The sequence below is a fragment of the Erinaceus europaeus genome, chromosome 4, assembly GCF_950295315.1.
Source record: "Erinaceus europaeus chromosome 4, mEriEur2.1, whole genome shotgun sequence".
Classification (NCBI taxonomy): Eukaryota; Metazoa; Chordata; class Mammalia; order Eulipotyphla; family Erinaceidae; genus Erinaceus; species Erinaceus europaeus.
The window spans coordinates 57,414,830-57,429,395 of record NC_080165.1 but is presented as its reverse complement, the minus strand read 5'-3'; the positions used below and the strand labels follow the sequence as shown (position 1 = coordinate 57,429,395).

Here is a 14,566-nt window from a genome sequence, read left to right as displayed (position 1 = left end):
CATTGGTTGCATTTGGAAAGGGAGGGGGGGTTAAACAAACGAATGAATGGTCTAGATCCTTCCATCAGACAGTTCTGTCTGGGCAAGTCAGAATTGTATTTGTGATCATTACCTGTGACAGGAAAGAGTTTCTGCTTTGCCAACATTGATTCATTCACCAGACATTCAATGAGAACTCCCTGTGGACTGGGAGCCATGGTGAAGATGGTTCTGACCTGGCATAGTCTGGACTTTTGGAGGAGGGGGGAACCTGGGCAATTATTACAGCAGGAACAGGGGCTTTGGGTAGGGTCATGGAGAAAGAAAGAGCAAGCCAGTGGGTGACTCTGGTTCCCAGACCCCCAGACATTCCCTGATATAGAAGAGGGGGCTATCTGTGGAAGTTTGGGGTTGTCCTGAGAGGGGATGCTGAGTCCTCATCAGCCCGGAGACAGCAGAGCACAGAGTGGCACCCCACACGCCAACCAGGAAGACAGGTTCTGACAGGGAGAGGCCCGGGCTCTGCTACCAATCACCCTTTTCCCCCCAGTTCCCTGATACTGGGCTGAGTGAGTATCCTCCCTGGGACAAGGAAAGTCACATGTTTCAGTTCTAATTGAAGAGACTTCTGCAGCCTGGGATGAGATGCTCTTGCAATCCTAAAAGTGCTGCGTGACTCCCTCCTTCTGTCTTTGAGGCCGGTTTTCTCCCGTGATTCTTCACAGCGCCCCCTGGGAAGGAGGAAGGTTGGGGCTTCCTGGGTGAGGGAGTCTTCCTCTGGCTCATACCAGTCTGTCGGCTAGACCACCTGTTACACTTTGGAAACCCGAGCTGGAGGGAGATGGGCAGCTCTGGGCCATGGGGTGGGGGCTCCCATAGCCTGATGAATGTTCTGCAACCAAGGGGGTTTCAGTGGAATGGGGCCCTCTGACAGCCTGTGGCCTATCTCCCTCCGCCCTCCCACCCCCATTTTCAGCAGGAGCAGCAGGGTGTGCAATGAATATGCCACTGGGGGGCACACGCCACGTGCGTGAGGATGGGTGAGAAACCCTGGAAGAGGGGGTTCTAGTGACGCAGGACAGTGGGGAGGAGCGCAACCCCTGTGCACCTCTGCGCTCCGTTGGACTTCTCAGGATGTGTGTCGGAAGGCCAGGTTCCCGGACCTAAACCGCTGGGTACCGGGGCCCCTGCTCAGTCCTCCAGGTCGGGGTAGAAGAGGGGGCTTCCTGCAGAGGGCGCCGGTGAGGCGTGGTGGGAGGGGCGGGCGTGGAGGGGTAGCGAGTGCTTGGTGAGCCCCAGCCTTCCGGCCGTGAAGGTGCCGTGAGTGGGGAGGAGGGCCCCCAGACGCTCTCTCTTTAAAAGGCCGGTGGCAGCGCGGGGCGCTCGGCCGGCACGGGCGGCGCGAACTTGCGGGGCTGGGCGGGCGCCTTGAGGAGTGCGGCAGCGGCGGCGGGAGCCCGGGCAGAGCTGCTGCGGCCCCCTCGCCCTCTGGTGCTCCCAGGCGCTCCCGCCCCTTCCCGCAGTCTCCCCTCTCGCGTCTTCCTCACTCTCCCGGTCTCTCGCTCGCTCTCCAGCGCGCTCTCTCGCTCACTCTCATTTTTGTCTTCTGCCGCCGCCGGGCGCCAGCATCTCGGCGCCCGCTGGTCGGCTCCCACCCCACTCACTCCCCTACAGCCCGGAGCCCGAGGCGGGACCCCCTTCTCCAGGGCCGCCTCGTCCTCTCCCTCCAGCGCGGCGCGGGGTTCGGCGCGGGCAGAGCAGGGCGGCCGCCGCTCCCTCGCCCGCCCGCCCTCAGCGCAGGAGCAGCAGTCCGGCACCGCGCGTTTGGCTGCAGCTCCGGCCGGATAGCCGCCCGCTCATCCCCGCTGCGTCCCGCACTCGGGGCGGCTCCGCGCCGGGCTCGGTCCGCAGCGTCAGCGTCGCCCGCCGCGGCGGGGATCCCCGCACCGAGAGCCCAGCCTCGGGCCGCCGCCTCCCTGCACCCCGGGCAGCGGGCGCGCTTCGACCCCTCTCCGCGCTCAGACCTCGCGGCGCGCGGTGAGTTGTGCCCCGCGGGGAGCGGGCAGAGGGGACCGGCCCCCCCGGCCTCCGGGTCGCGGGCTGCGGCGGGACGCGGGCTCGGGAAGGTGGCCTCTGGCGAGCGCCTGCGCTCCGGGCGACGCGGAGGAGGGCCCGCGGTCCGGAGCCTTCGGGGCTGGAGGGCGCGGGACTGGGGAGGGAGGGTCTCTCCTCGGGCGGGGGCCAGCTTTCCTGACGCCCCTCGGAGAGGGGAGAAGAGGGGGCAGAGGTTCTTCGCTGCTCTGGGAAAGTGTCCGCGGAGGGGGGCTGTGTGAGGTTCTCCTGGAAGGTGGGGGTCGTGTCTCAGATGGGGGCAGCGTCTTTAGCGGCACCTCTGCGGAGAGGCAGGGCGGGCAGGGCGGGCAGGGCGGGGGGCATCGCTTGCACCGCGTCTCCGCGGCCCCGGCGGGAGCATAGCCCAGCTCCGCGCGCCTCGGCTGCTTTCCCCGCACCGCGTCCCGCGCCAGCCCAGCGGCGCCGGAGCCGAAGCCCGCGGCTGCGGGAGACGGCTCCCTGGGGTTTCGGGTCTCCCTGGGCTCTGGACTCGGGGTCAGGCGCTATCGGACACTAGGAACCGACCCTGTCTGGGACCCTGCTGAACCCCATACCTACTACATATGTGGCGGCGTGTGTGTGTGTGTGTGTGTGTGTGTGTGCGCGCGCGCGCGCGCTTGCGTGCGGTGTGTGTGTGTTGGGGGCCCCCTCTGGGGCTGGGCTTCTCTGACACCCGCGATCAGGAAGCGCCCCCTTCCCACTCGGGGGCGGGGCTGGAGGTGGAGAACCCCACGGAGAGGCGCCCCCGCAGTGGGGTGGTCTGAGGCTGTTTGTGTAGAAATCCTATGGCCGCCGCGGTAGTGGAGAGCCGCGAGGCCCGAACCAATGAACCTGAGAGCCAGCTCCTCCTGCCCCGGACCACCAGTGATACTCTGCCCGCAGACTCTCGGTTCTTTTTGGGGTGCCCGGCTTCTTCCCTATCTCTCTCACCCATCCCTGCCATAGGCTGGGGAGAGAGCTGCTTTGCGGGCCCGGCTGTCTGGGTCCGCCTGGTGGGGTCCTCACAGTCTCGTGTGTGCTGGAGCTGTTCCTCTGCGGGGGTGTTGAGGGGGCGGGGTGAGGGTAAGTGCTGGGGTTGGCCGGTGGATCTGGACCTCTAAGGGCATCCCTGCAGCCTGTCTCTCAGCCTCACCTCCCCGGACCAGCTTCTGGTTGAAAGAAATGAGAATATTCTTCACATCATCCACTCCCTCAGGCGTGCTCTGGACCTGCCCTCCACTTTAAGCATAGGGTTCTGGGTCTGGGGTGCCATCTCAGGACCTGGGTGGTGGAGAACTTCCATTAACTGCTGAGGACCCGCGGGGCCTTCCAGAGAGGTGGCAAAAAGATTTTCTGGAGGATTCTGGAGGTTCCAAGGTGTGGTCCCTATGGGGTAGGGGTGGGTGGGTGGTGGGCTGGGGGGTAAAAGTGAGGAGCACAGGTCTTGGGGGAGAGTGCCAGAAGAGGCTGGCACCAGCAGAGATTGTTGGTCAGACCTGATTCCCACTCCCTGGTTTCCCAGAGGATCACTTCTTTGGAGAGGGGGAGGGGGAGGGGGGGGCTCTTCAGCACTTAGAAATGAGGAAGTTTTGGGGATGGTGGCCCTGAGTCTGTGTCACATGCCTGTTCTCTTGTGAAGCTGGTGACCAATGGCTTCATCTCCCCACAACTTTGGTTCTTTTCATCATAAACTCCCTCCCTTCCCCTTTTAGAGGCAAACATTCTCCTCAAAGTTGTCCTTCCTTGAGGTTTTAGTCACTTCTGGGGTTTCTCCTCCCAGGGATGGTTGCATTTAGGAGAGGTACCCAGATGATAGTGGCAGTGCTGAGTTCAGAGAGCTTAAACCTGCCCCCCTCCCATGGTGGGGTTCCTGCAGCCAGCAGTGGAGTGGGGGGGGGGGGGGAGCCCAGGCAGCACAACACTCAGGCAGGACCCAGGCAGTGGAGAGGGAGGAGGGAGAGTGTCAGGAGCTGAGTTGCTTTCCCTGCCTTCAGGGCCCAGTGTAGGTTGCTCCACCCGCCTCCTCCCTCCTCCTCCTGGGGGTGGGTGGGGCCCAACCAGCATCTGGTTGGCTTCACTGGGTTGGAGGAGTGACATCTCCAGGAAGGGAGTGCCAGCAGCAGGCAGCTGTGGTAGGTGAGAGAGCAGGCAAGCACACATCTCACTGAGTAGGATTCCAGATCCCAGTGATCAGGGGACTCAGGATTGAAGGGCTCTGCAGCCCCAGGCCATTTCCAGAGAGTCCCCTGGTCCATCCCCTTACTGCTTGGTCACACCTGTCCTGGGTGCTGCAGTGGGACAGCTGGTAGGAAGGGATAGGACCAGGCCCTACAGGCTTCCTGATCTTTATAATTACAGCTGAAACATCCATCCTCTCTCCCAGACAAGCAAGGAGCTACAGCCCCTAATTACCACCCACCTCAAGGCAGATATGTACCCCTGCTGTCCTCCTCTGCTTGGCCTAGCACCCAGCTTTGCAGTGGGCAGGTCCTACTGGCAGCCTGGGCTGGCGGCCGCTTGCTGGGAGGTTATCTCACTTCTGCAGTGGTGACCACCTGGGAGCTGGCATCTAAACAGCTGCCTGCTAGCCAGGCCTGGCCACAGAGCTCCCCAGACCAGCAAAGGGTGGGGCAGAGGGGCTTCTCTGGATGTGTGTGTGTGTGTGGGGGGAGTGGGGTGAGGGATAGAGGAGCTTGGCTTCTCATTGTTCCCTCCAATCTGGTGTTGGCTCCTGGAAAGCTCAGGGAGGGTTTGTTTTCTTTCTTTCTTTTTTTAAATTAAGTATTTATTAATTTTCCTTTTTGTTGCCCTTGTTGTTTAACATTGTTGTGGTTATTAATGTCATTGTTGTTGGATAGGACAGAGAGAAATGGAGAGAGGAGGGGAAGACAGAGAGGAGGAGAGAAAGACAGACACTTGCAGACCTGCTTCACCGCTTGTGAAGCGACTCCGCTGCAGGTGGGGAGCCGGGGGCTTGAACTGGGATCCTTATGCAGGTCCTGGCGATTTGCGCCACGTGCGCTTAACCCGCTGCGCCACCGCCCAACTCCCGGAGGGTTTGTTTTCTTATCAACTCTGCTTAGCAAGGGACTATCAAAAATTAATTGAGAGATTTCACCGCCTTTGGCCCTGACACTGCAGGCTGCTTTCTCTCCCGCTTCTGGCTGCTCCATTTCTTTCCTTGCCATCCTTGTCTCTGTCTTCCCTCCAACCTCAGCCTCTGCCTCACTCCACTGTCTGTCTCCTTACTACCTCCCTGCCCAATCTGAGGCTTGCAGCTCCTTGTTTTAAATGAGCCTTCTTTCCCCCTGCTTACTCCACACCTACCCCTGCCTGAGCCAGCTCTGGAATGGAAGGCAGAGGGACTTCTGAGAAAAGATGCCGCCTGCCCCCGCCTCCTAGCCCTGAAGGTCTGCAGGAGGCTCGTCCAGCCTGCCAGTGTTCTCAGCTCCTCTGGAGAGATGACTTCCAAGAGTATAGTAAAAATCACCCCCTAAATTAAAGCTGATAACTTCTGTTGAAATGTTTTATTATTAACCTCACCGTTCAGCAATTTCTTGGTAGCAGTGAGGCATAAATATATGTGTACACATGTATATTAAATAAATGGAGGGAATGTGGTGCATAATGACATTATCTGAACCCCATTCAATTAAGGCAGATATTATCTGTGGTAATTGGGAGACACCAGCCCATAATGACAGCCCATGCCATTTCAGGGCCTAGCAGGCTGTGGGTCTAGTTAAGTCTTCCTATTCATGTGCTGAGAGCACCAGCCACCCTTTGGTTGTGGTGACAGTTAATGTTAGGAGCCCTCAACCAGCTGCCTGTCCCATGCTGGACCAGCGGCCTCTGGAGCATGAGGTTTGGATCCCCTCCTGTCCCCCTCACTCAACCCTCCCAGCCTCTACTCTATTCCTTGGGGTGACAGAAACTAGCTCCAGGCCCTGTTTTCTGGTTGGGACCACCACTTCTAGTATAAACATCATCATTGTTACAGGCTATTTTTAGATTTGAATATAGAAATAAAGATTGGGGGGGAGTTGGGCGGTAGTGTATCGAGTTAAGCGCATGTGGCACAAAGTGCAAGGACTGGCATAAGGATCCCGGTTCAAGCCCTCGGCTCCCCACCTGCAGTGGGGTCACTTCACAAGCGGTGAAGCAGGTCTGCAGGTGTCTAGCTTTCTCTCCCCCTCTCTGTCTTCCTCTCCTCTCTCCATTTCTCTCTGCCCTACCCAACAATGACGACGACATTAATAACAACAACAGTAACTACAACAAGGGCAACAAAAGGGAATAAATAAATAAACAAATATTAAAAAAAATAAATAAAGATTGGGGACTTGACCTGGATTCTTCAGATCCTGGTGATGAGGATTGCTTTTCAGATGTCACTGCCCCTTTTCCCTGAACTGCCTCGGGTGGCCTGGGATGAAGTCTCACTTGCAGCCTCAGTTTTGTTCCTAACCATGAAAGACAGTAGAATTTGACCATTGATTGACTAAGGTGGTGGACTCCAGTTTTCCAGGGTAATGCTGGGGTTGGAGGAACTCTGACTTGAAGACAGGAAGAAAGGAGGGAGGGAGGGAGGGAGGGAGGGAAGGAGAGAGAGAGAGAGAGAGAGAGAGAGAGAGAGAGGGAGAGGCTGAGACTGCATTAGTGGCAAAACCCATTATAGCAACAGCTGCAAACGAAGCCACTTGCCCACTTGGGTATTATGCCAGAAAACAATGGGATGCGGGGGACATGTGGGGGTGGGGGACTTGAGGTGGGAGGGAGAGGCCTCAGGAGATCTTGGTATGCTTGAGCCTGGTGGGTGGTCTCCTGGTTTCTGTCAAAGAGGAAAGTCAAGGCTGAGAATCTTCTGGGCTGAAGTGGTGGGACTGAGGGTTGGTAAGCAGAGCTTGCTTTGCCTTCCAGCTGATGGGAGCTGCTGTGATCTGAGATGGCTGTCCTTGGAGGCCCATGCACTCTTGTCATGGTTCCCTGCCTGTCACCATGCTCACAGCTCTCCGGTGGGCTCCAGTTTCTCTATCCACAACCATGACCTTCTTGACTGTGTGTTCAGCCTCCTCTCTGATCATCTTTCCTGCGCTCCTCTTCCCACTCCCCTGTGGTTGTGTTGCTCTCCTGGCTGTTCCTTAAACAATGATTGCCAAACACGTGCTTACCTCAGGATCTCTGCATTTACCATTTCCTCTATGTCTCACTTTCTTCTCCTAGAGTCATGCATGCATGCCTCGCGCCTTTATTGCTTTAGACTTCTGCTCCAATGCCACCTCCTCAATGGATCCTTCCCTCAGAGCCATTATTCCTTTACCTGCCTTATTTTTTTTCAAAGCCCTTGAAGTGCCATGCATCTCCATGTGAATGTGTTTGTGTCTCTGTACCATACCCCACAGGAATGTTGGCTCCACAGGCAGGTGTGTGTGTGTGTGTGTGTGTGTGTTTCAAGCCAAGCAGTTCCCGAAATGCCCAGAGCAGAGCCTGAACATAGTAGGTGCTCAGCACATATGTGAGTGACACGTTGGATGACTGGATGATCATAGCAGAAAAGATTGCACTTATGCCTGACTGCACGAATTCAGTGTGAGGTCTGAGCTGCCAATGGATCTGGAGTGCTGCTGCAGACCCCCTACCCTGGACTCTGCTTCGGAGGGGGTGGTTGCTGGCTCTGGGCAGGGCCCAGCTTTTTCTGGTCATGTTGAGAATTCCCTGTGTTGTGAATCTGGGCTTAGACTTGGGGCAGCCGGAGATGAGGATGAGGCTGTCCATGCAGGGAGTTCATGTGCCCTGGGCTCATTAGTTAAATTATAACTGAGCTATAGAGACAAGGGAAACACATAGAGAAATAGAGAAATGTATGGGATTAACCATGGGGGAAGGAGAAGAAGCTGGGATAATCAGGGCAGGTTTCTTGGAGGAAGAAAGTTCTCAGTTTGCTTCTTAAGCGGAGAACCTGAGAGGGAGGAGACTAGAGGTCATTATAGGGTAGGAGACACAAACAATTGAAATTGTCCCCTACTACTCTCCATTGGAAGTAAGTTAAGGCATTACTTCCCTTCCTCCCTCCCCTACCCCCAGTGTCCACCATGTGCCCAGCACAGAACCAGCCACTTCATGTGTTTACCTTGGTGTAAAGGGGATGTTAAGGGACTGGGGTAATATATAGTGGGGTAATATATATATATATATATACAAAAGACTGTCATGCCTGAGACTCTGAGGTTCCAGGTTCAATTCCAGACACCACTACCAAATGCCAGAGCTATGCAGTGTTCTGGTCTGTCCTCAGTCTCTTTCTCTCCTTCTTTCTCTCTCTCTCTCTCTCTCCCTCCTTCTCGCATTAAAATAAACAAATAAAATATTTTTAAAAATGAGGGAGGCTAAGGTTCTGACCTGAGGCCTGGGAACTTGGGAAGGTTCTCTGTCCAGGTTTGAAAGCTAGAATAGTGCAAAGGATATGATGTCAGGGAGTGTGGGTGCCAGACATCCCCGCGCCCCCCCCCCCCCCTTGTGCCTTCCTCCTTGTTCAGACCAAGGCCTGGTGAGGTGAGTGCTGGGGAGCAGGATTGCTCTTTCTAGAACTTGGATATAGATGCCATCAGACAGAGGGCCCTGCCACCCTCCAGCAGGAGCCATGCTGCCAGGGGGGCTGGGCTGCAGAGGCATCCAGATGAGCAGGACCTGGGTGGAGGCTCCTGCTTCCTAAGCCAGGCCTGTTCCTTTGGGAGGAGCCTGCTCAGCAGACCACACACTGCTGCCTGGCCAGGGGGGCTCCCTGGAGGGATTAAGGGTGTCAGAGGGAGTGGATCTGTGTGGTCCTTCCTTCCAGGGAGGATGAGGCATCTCAACAGCTGAGGAGATTGGAACCAGGCTCTGCTCACCCATTCAGGACTGAATATCAGTTCTGAGCACCTGGGCTGGGCTGGGCTGGGCTGGGCTGGGCTGGGAAGAGGGGAAGGTGACTAGAGATAAGATGAGTACCGGAGGACAGGGCTTCCCTTGCTCTGTAGGTGAGGTGGGCAGAATGTGGCGATTTGGGAGGCAGCCTCAGCTGGATCTGGAGTCTTCCCAGGGCTTGGCCTCACCCTCTGCCCCCCCAGAAGCTGGGCAACCAGATGAGACAGAGCTGAAAGCAGGAGCTACTCCTCTGGTTGGGGTCCTAGTTCTGGGAGCCCATGAGCAGAGAGGGTCCCTTTGATGCTGTGCACCCCCTCCCCTTTATTTTTGTAGTTGGGTTTCATTTGATTGCCTTCTTTTGAGGAGAATAAAAGGAAGCTTGATGGGGCTGGGTGGTAGCGCACAGGGTTAAGCACTCATGGTACGAAGAGCAAGGACCAGCTTAGGGATCCCAGTTCGAGCCCCCAGCTCCCCACCTGCAGGGAGTCACTTCAAGCAGTGAAGCAGGTCTGCAGGTATCTGCCATTTTCTCCCCCTCTCTGTCTTCCCCTCTTCTCTCAATTTCTCTCTGTCCTATCCACAACAACAACAGCAGCAACAACAATGGAAAAAAAGATGGCCCCTAGGAGCAGTGGATTTGTAGTGCAGGCACTGGATAACCCTGAAGACAAAAAATAAAATAATAAAAAAAAGGGCAGCTCGATGAAAAATACTTTGGAGCTGAGTAAACCACGGAAGCTTTCTTAGAATCTGGTTGCTGCCTTGTGGTCTGTGGTTCTCTCTGGCACAGGCCCTGGCTGCGGGGGGAGGGTTTGAGTGAGCTTGTGCTTGTGGAGGTGAGGGAGGCACTGGGGACAGTTTTCTGGGTTCCTTCATGCAGGCCTTGTGTGATCCAACTGGAGCTGCCTCCCTCTGCTGTGGAGGGGGAAGTGGGGGGGGGTTGGGGCCCTTCAACTACTCCTCAATTCCTAACAGTAAGGCAAGCTCAAATCTGGAACAATTAGAGGATTTCCACCCCATGTAAAGTCACCAAGATGACTGTGCCCTCCCCCCAGTGTCTAGGTTATGGTAGGCATGAGGAAGAGGTGGGGAGAGGGAGAACAGTAGACTCCAACCACCCCCTCGCAGCTCTGCTCACTGGAGAATGTTCTGGAACACTGTTGGCCAGTGATGCTGCTGTGTGATGACTGTGTGCTCTTCCCTCCCTGACTAGCTCTGTCTTCTTGGGAGCTAAAGGGTCTAGCTAGGATCTGAGGGCCTGAGGGGAGGGCAGGGGGTGGGATGGGAAGACACTGGGGGGTGGGGTGGGGTGGTGGCCACAGTCATCTTGGTGACTTTGTAGGGTTGGGAACACCTAATTGTCCTAGGTTTGAGCTTCCCTTACTGTTTAGAATTGGGGAGTAGTTGGAGGGCCCCAGGCTTCCTCCCTCCAGGTTCCCCTCCACCGTGGAGGGGGGCAGCCCCAGCGGGAGGGATCAGCCTGGCTCCCTCCACCCCACCTCCAGCCTCTGCTCTTGGTGGCTCCTTTCACTCACAGGGTATTTTTACTTTTCCCTTGTTCCCTTTTCATGATCAAAGGAAGGAGGGGAGGCTAAAAGAGGCAGCTGGTTGCCCAGCTCTTTGGAGAAGCTAAGGAAAGGCAGGTCTGGAAGGACTGAGGGTGGAGTAGAATCTGCTACAGTGGGGCTGGGGCCTAGCTCAGTAGAGGGAGGCCTTGCTTAGGGCAGGCCTGTGCCCTTGAACCTTGAGTCTAATCCTATGATTGTTTATTCACTCTTCTTCTTCTTCTTCTTCTTCTTCTTCTTCTTCTTCTTCTTCTTCTTCTTCTTCTTCTTCTTCTTCTTCTTCTTCTTCTTCTTCTCCTTCTTCTTCTTCTTCTTCTTCTTCTTCTTCTTCTTCTTCTTCTTCTTCTTCTTCTTCTTCTTCTTCTTCTTCTTCTTCTTCTTCTTCTTTTTTGGCCTTTAGGGTTATTATCACGGGCTTGGTGCCTGCACTATGAATCCATGGCTCCTGGAGGCCATTTTTTCCCATTTTGTTGCCCTTGTGTTATTATTGTTGCCATTGCTGTTGTTGGACAGGACAGAGAGAAATTGAGAGAGGAGAGGAAGACAGAGAGGGGGAGAGAAAGACAGACACCTACAGACCTGCTTCACCGCTTGTGAAATGACCCCCCTGCAGGTGGGGAACCTGGGGGAGTGGGGGGTGAGGCTGAACCAGGGTCCTTGCGCTTTGCACCATGTATGCTTAACCTGCTGCACTACCCCCCTCCCTTTCTCCTCTCCCTGCCCCTGGCCCCTCATTCACATTTCTTCTTGCTGAGGCTTCCTTCCCTCCTGTGGACTCTGTCCTTCCCACTAGTGTGTTCTGTGCTTGTTATGTGTGTGTATGTGGTGTGTGCATGTGTGTGCTCACACGTACGCATTGTATGTATGGTGTGTGTATGTATGTGCCTGTACTCATGAATACACACTGCATATATATAGTATATGCATGCATGTAAATAAATGTGTGTATGGATCGCTGTGCACACTACATTGTGTGTATGTGTTGTATGCATGTATCATGTGTATGTCACTGTGTATCCATGTGCACATACTGTGTGTGGCATGTGCATGTGCTGTGTCTGTGCATGTAGTGAATGTGTGTGTCCATGTGTACACACTATGGTTTGTGTGTGGTATAGGTATATGTGTATGTGTGCACATATGTATGTATACACTGCTCAGTCCAGCAGTGCTTGGGTTTCAGGGAGAAGTCAGCACTGAGCATCCAGAGTGATCTGCAAGCCTGAACAGAAACGATTGTGCATCTGTTTCCTAGCTGGATTCTGCCCTCTGCAGCCTCGGCACACACACTGTCACCAGGCCAAGATCCCTTTGCTTGAAATTCAGGTGTCTGAGCCTGAGCTCCCAGGATGCTGGAACTGGGATGGGTCTGAGGGAGCTTGCAGGCCAGAGCAAGGGGTGGTCAGGGCTCATGCAACCTGCACGAGCTTAGTGTCTGCAGGCCACATGCCACTGTGGGAGGTTCAGGGTCTCAGCTTCCTCATCTGTGAGCTAGGGATCAAATACCAGCTAGCGTCTAGAGCTCTGAGCATGACCTGAAAAAATGTCAACAGAGCACTTAGGACAGTGCCTGGCACATGCATTATGCTGTCATCTCTCCATGGGCACTGTTGGTGGGAGGGCAAGGCAGTGCTTCATTGGGCAAGCTGCCCCCTCAATGTTTCCCTGGCCTTGCCTGGATGCAGGCTAGTAGTGACCCCTTCCCTCCCATAATTGTGACAACCAAGAATGCCTCTGCAGGGACAGTGCAGTCCCCAGACTGGATCTTTTTAAAAAATTTAAAAAAAGATTTAATTAAAAAAGATTTAATTTAATTTTTTATTGCCACCAAGGTTATTACTGAGGCTTAGTATCAGCACTATGAATCCACCACTCCTTGTGGCCATTTTTGCCTTTTTATTTTATTTGATAGGGCAAAGAGAAATTGAGAGAGGAGGGAGAGATAGGGAGGGAGAGAGAAAGAGAGACACCTATAGACCTGCTTCAAGATTTTATTTATTTATTAGTGAGAGAAATATCAGGGAGAAAGAAAACCAGAGTATCACTGACACATGTGCTTCTGGATATTGAACTCATGCTTGAGAGTCTAACACATTATCTACTATGTACTCACTATCCACAGAGTGGATCTTACTTCAACCTGTACATTTAACAGATTCTGAAACTGAGGATCAGGATGGGACCTGCCTCACCTTCCAAAAGGCTGTAGTAGGTCTTGGGTTTATCCACATCGTCCTCCATGTCTCTTTTCTGACTTTGCCTGGCAGCCACCACAGCACCCAGACCTCTCCCTACAGCCACCTAAGAAGAGCCCACTTACTGAAACCACTCACCCCAGGATGTGAGTGATGAAGAGAGCTCTGCATGAATGCAAGCAGCCTTCCCCTGTGCTAACAAGCCCCATTTCTGAGAGAGAGAGAGAGAGAGAGAGAGAGAGAGAGAGAGAGAGAGAGGACACTAGCAGAACATTCAGTACAATACTCTTGTTTTTCTGTGGTGCCAGGAACCAGGCCCAGGGAGTCACAGGCTCTCCCACTAAGTTCTTGCTTGCACCCTTGAATAGCTTTTAAGACCCCCTGACAACCCTGATCCCATGCCCAGGCCACTGGCTGCAGGGGTAAGGTGGCACTTTGTAGCTTCGTGTGGTCTGTCCCAGGATGTTCAGTGTGCTGCTGCCTTTGAGTCCTGGCCCACCGTGCTTTGCTGTGTGAGCTTGGGAGATTCACATGATACCTCTGAGCTGTGGCTTCCTCCAAAGAATGTGTTGAAGAAGTAACAGTGATTCCCAGCCTCTGAGGAGCCAGGGGTGAGGGGGTGGGGGTGGGTGGGAGCACTTTGACCAGGGGAATGGTGTGGTGTGCAGTGCCTGTTCATCCCCTCTTCTGGGGTGGGTGGGGTCACAGGAGGAGGTGGGTGGCTTTAATACCACCACTAGATAGGACAGGGTTGGGGACCACGTTCTCCAGGGACATCTCTAATTCAAGCCCTTCTTCCAATTTTGGGAAAAATGGAGGCACAGAAGGATCAGGTGGCCTGCTGGTCTCCATGACAAGCTCATGAACACAGGGGTTTTAGGATCAGCACCCCTGCCCCTGACACACACACACTTAGCCCTGACCCAGCCTCCAGCCCTTCTTGTTACTTCCTGAGCTGAGGGGAGGGAGGTTGCTGGCTTTGTGCAGGGAGGCTGGGGTGAGGGAAGGAACCCCAGGGGAAATTAGCCCAAATTAGCAGTGAGAATGAGGAAGAGCTGGTGTTCTCTCCTCTACCCTGGCAGATAAATATTTAATCACAACAACAATAATAATGACGATGATCATAATAATGTGCAGTTGCTCAGGCTGTAACCTGAGCCCTTCTCTCAAAGGGAGGAAGTGGGGGAGAGAGAAGGAGCAATCTAGAAATGGAGGGAGACAGAGAGAGGGAGGGAGAGGGGGAAGTGTAGAGGAGTGGGGAGGGACGGAGCCCAGGCCACTGAAAAGGAGGCTGGATTTGCCCTTTGCTTGGGTTGGGAGGGCTGGAGGGTGCAGCTTGCACTTCCTGAACCCTGGTAGCTGGTAGCCCCAGCTCTCCCTGACCTTCAGAGTCAGAAGTTTGGTGGGGTGGAGTGGTGGCTAGTGGTCTTTCTTTGTTTCCCAGTTCCCAAATTGCCTAGATATCTCTGGCTCCAGAGCTAGGAGTTAGGAAGTGGGTTCTAGTTGGTGTTTTGCTGATGACCTTGTGACTGGGCAAGATTCTCTCCTACTGGGGCATCAGCATCCTTATTTGTAAAATGGTTTCTTGCTCTTCCTTTGTGCTGGAGTGTGGAGGCAGGTGTCTCTCCTTCCCACAGTAGTGCCTAGCTGTTCCCTGGCAGCTGGGTTTCTGGTGGTGGTGGGTACAGACCTTGAGACATCTTCAGACAGGAGCACTGTGAGTGCTCCCATTTGACCCCCAGATGAACAGTGGCTGTGAAAAGGCCAAGTTCAGTTTTGTGGAGTCTTTGGTGATAACCTCCAGCATCTCATCTCGGGTTCCTGATGAGAGAT

At 54.7% G+C, this 14,566-nt stretch overlaps 1 protein-coding gene across 3 annotated transcripts in view; it reads left to right on the top strand.

Annotated features, from left to right (window-relative positions):
- Nucleotides 1–1,098: 1,098 nt before the first annotated feature.
- GRM4 (glutamate metabotropic receptor 4) overlaps nucleotides 1,099–14,566 on the top strand; it is a 131,381-nt gene continuing 117,913 nt past the window's right edge. Inside the window, exon 1 of one of the 3 annotated variants that reach the window (XM_060189626.1) lies at nucleotides 1,099–1,154. The gene's annotated coding sequence lies outside the window, so the exon portion shown is untranslated. Of the gene's footprint in view, nucleotides 1,155–1,238; nucleotides 2,017–14,566 lie in introns of those variants that run through there. The other 2 variants (XM_060189628.1, XM_007527445.3) reach the window with 2 other exon arrangements.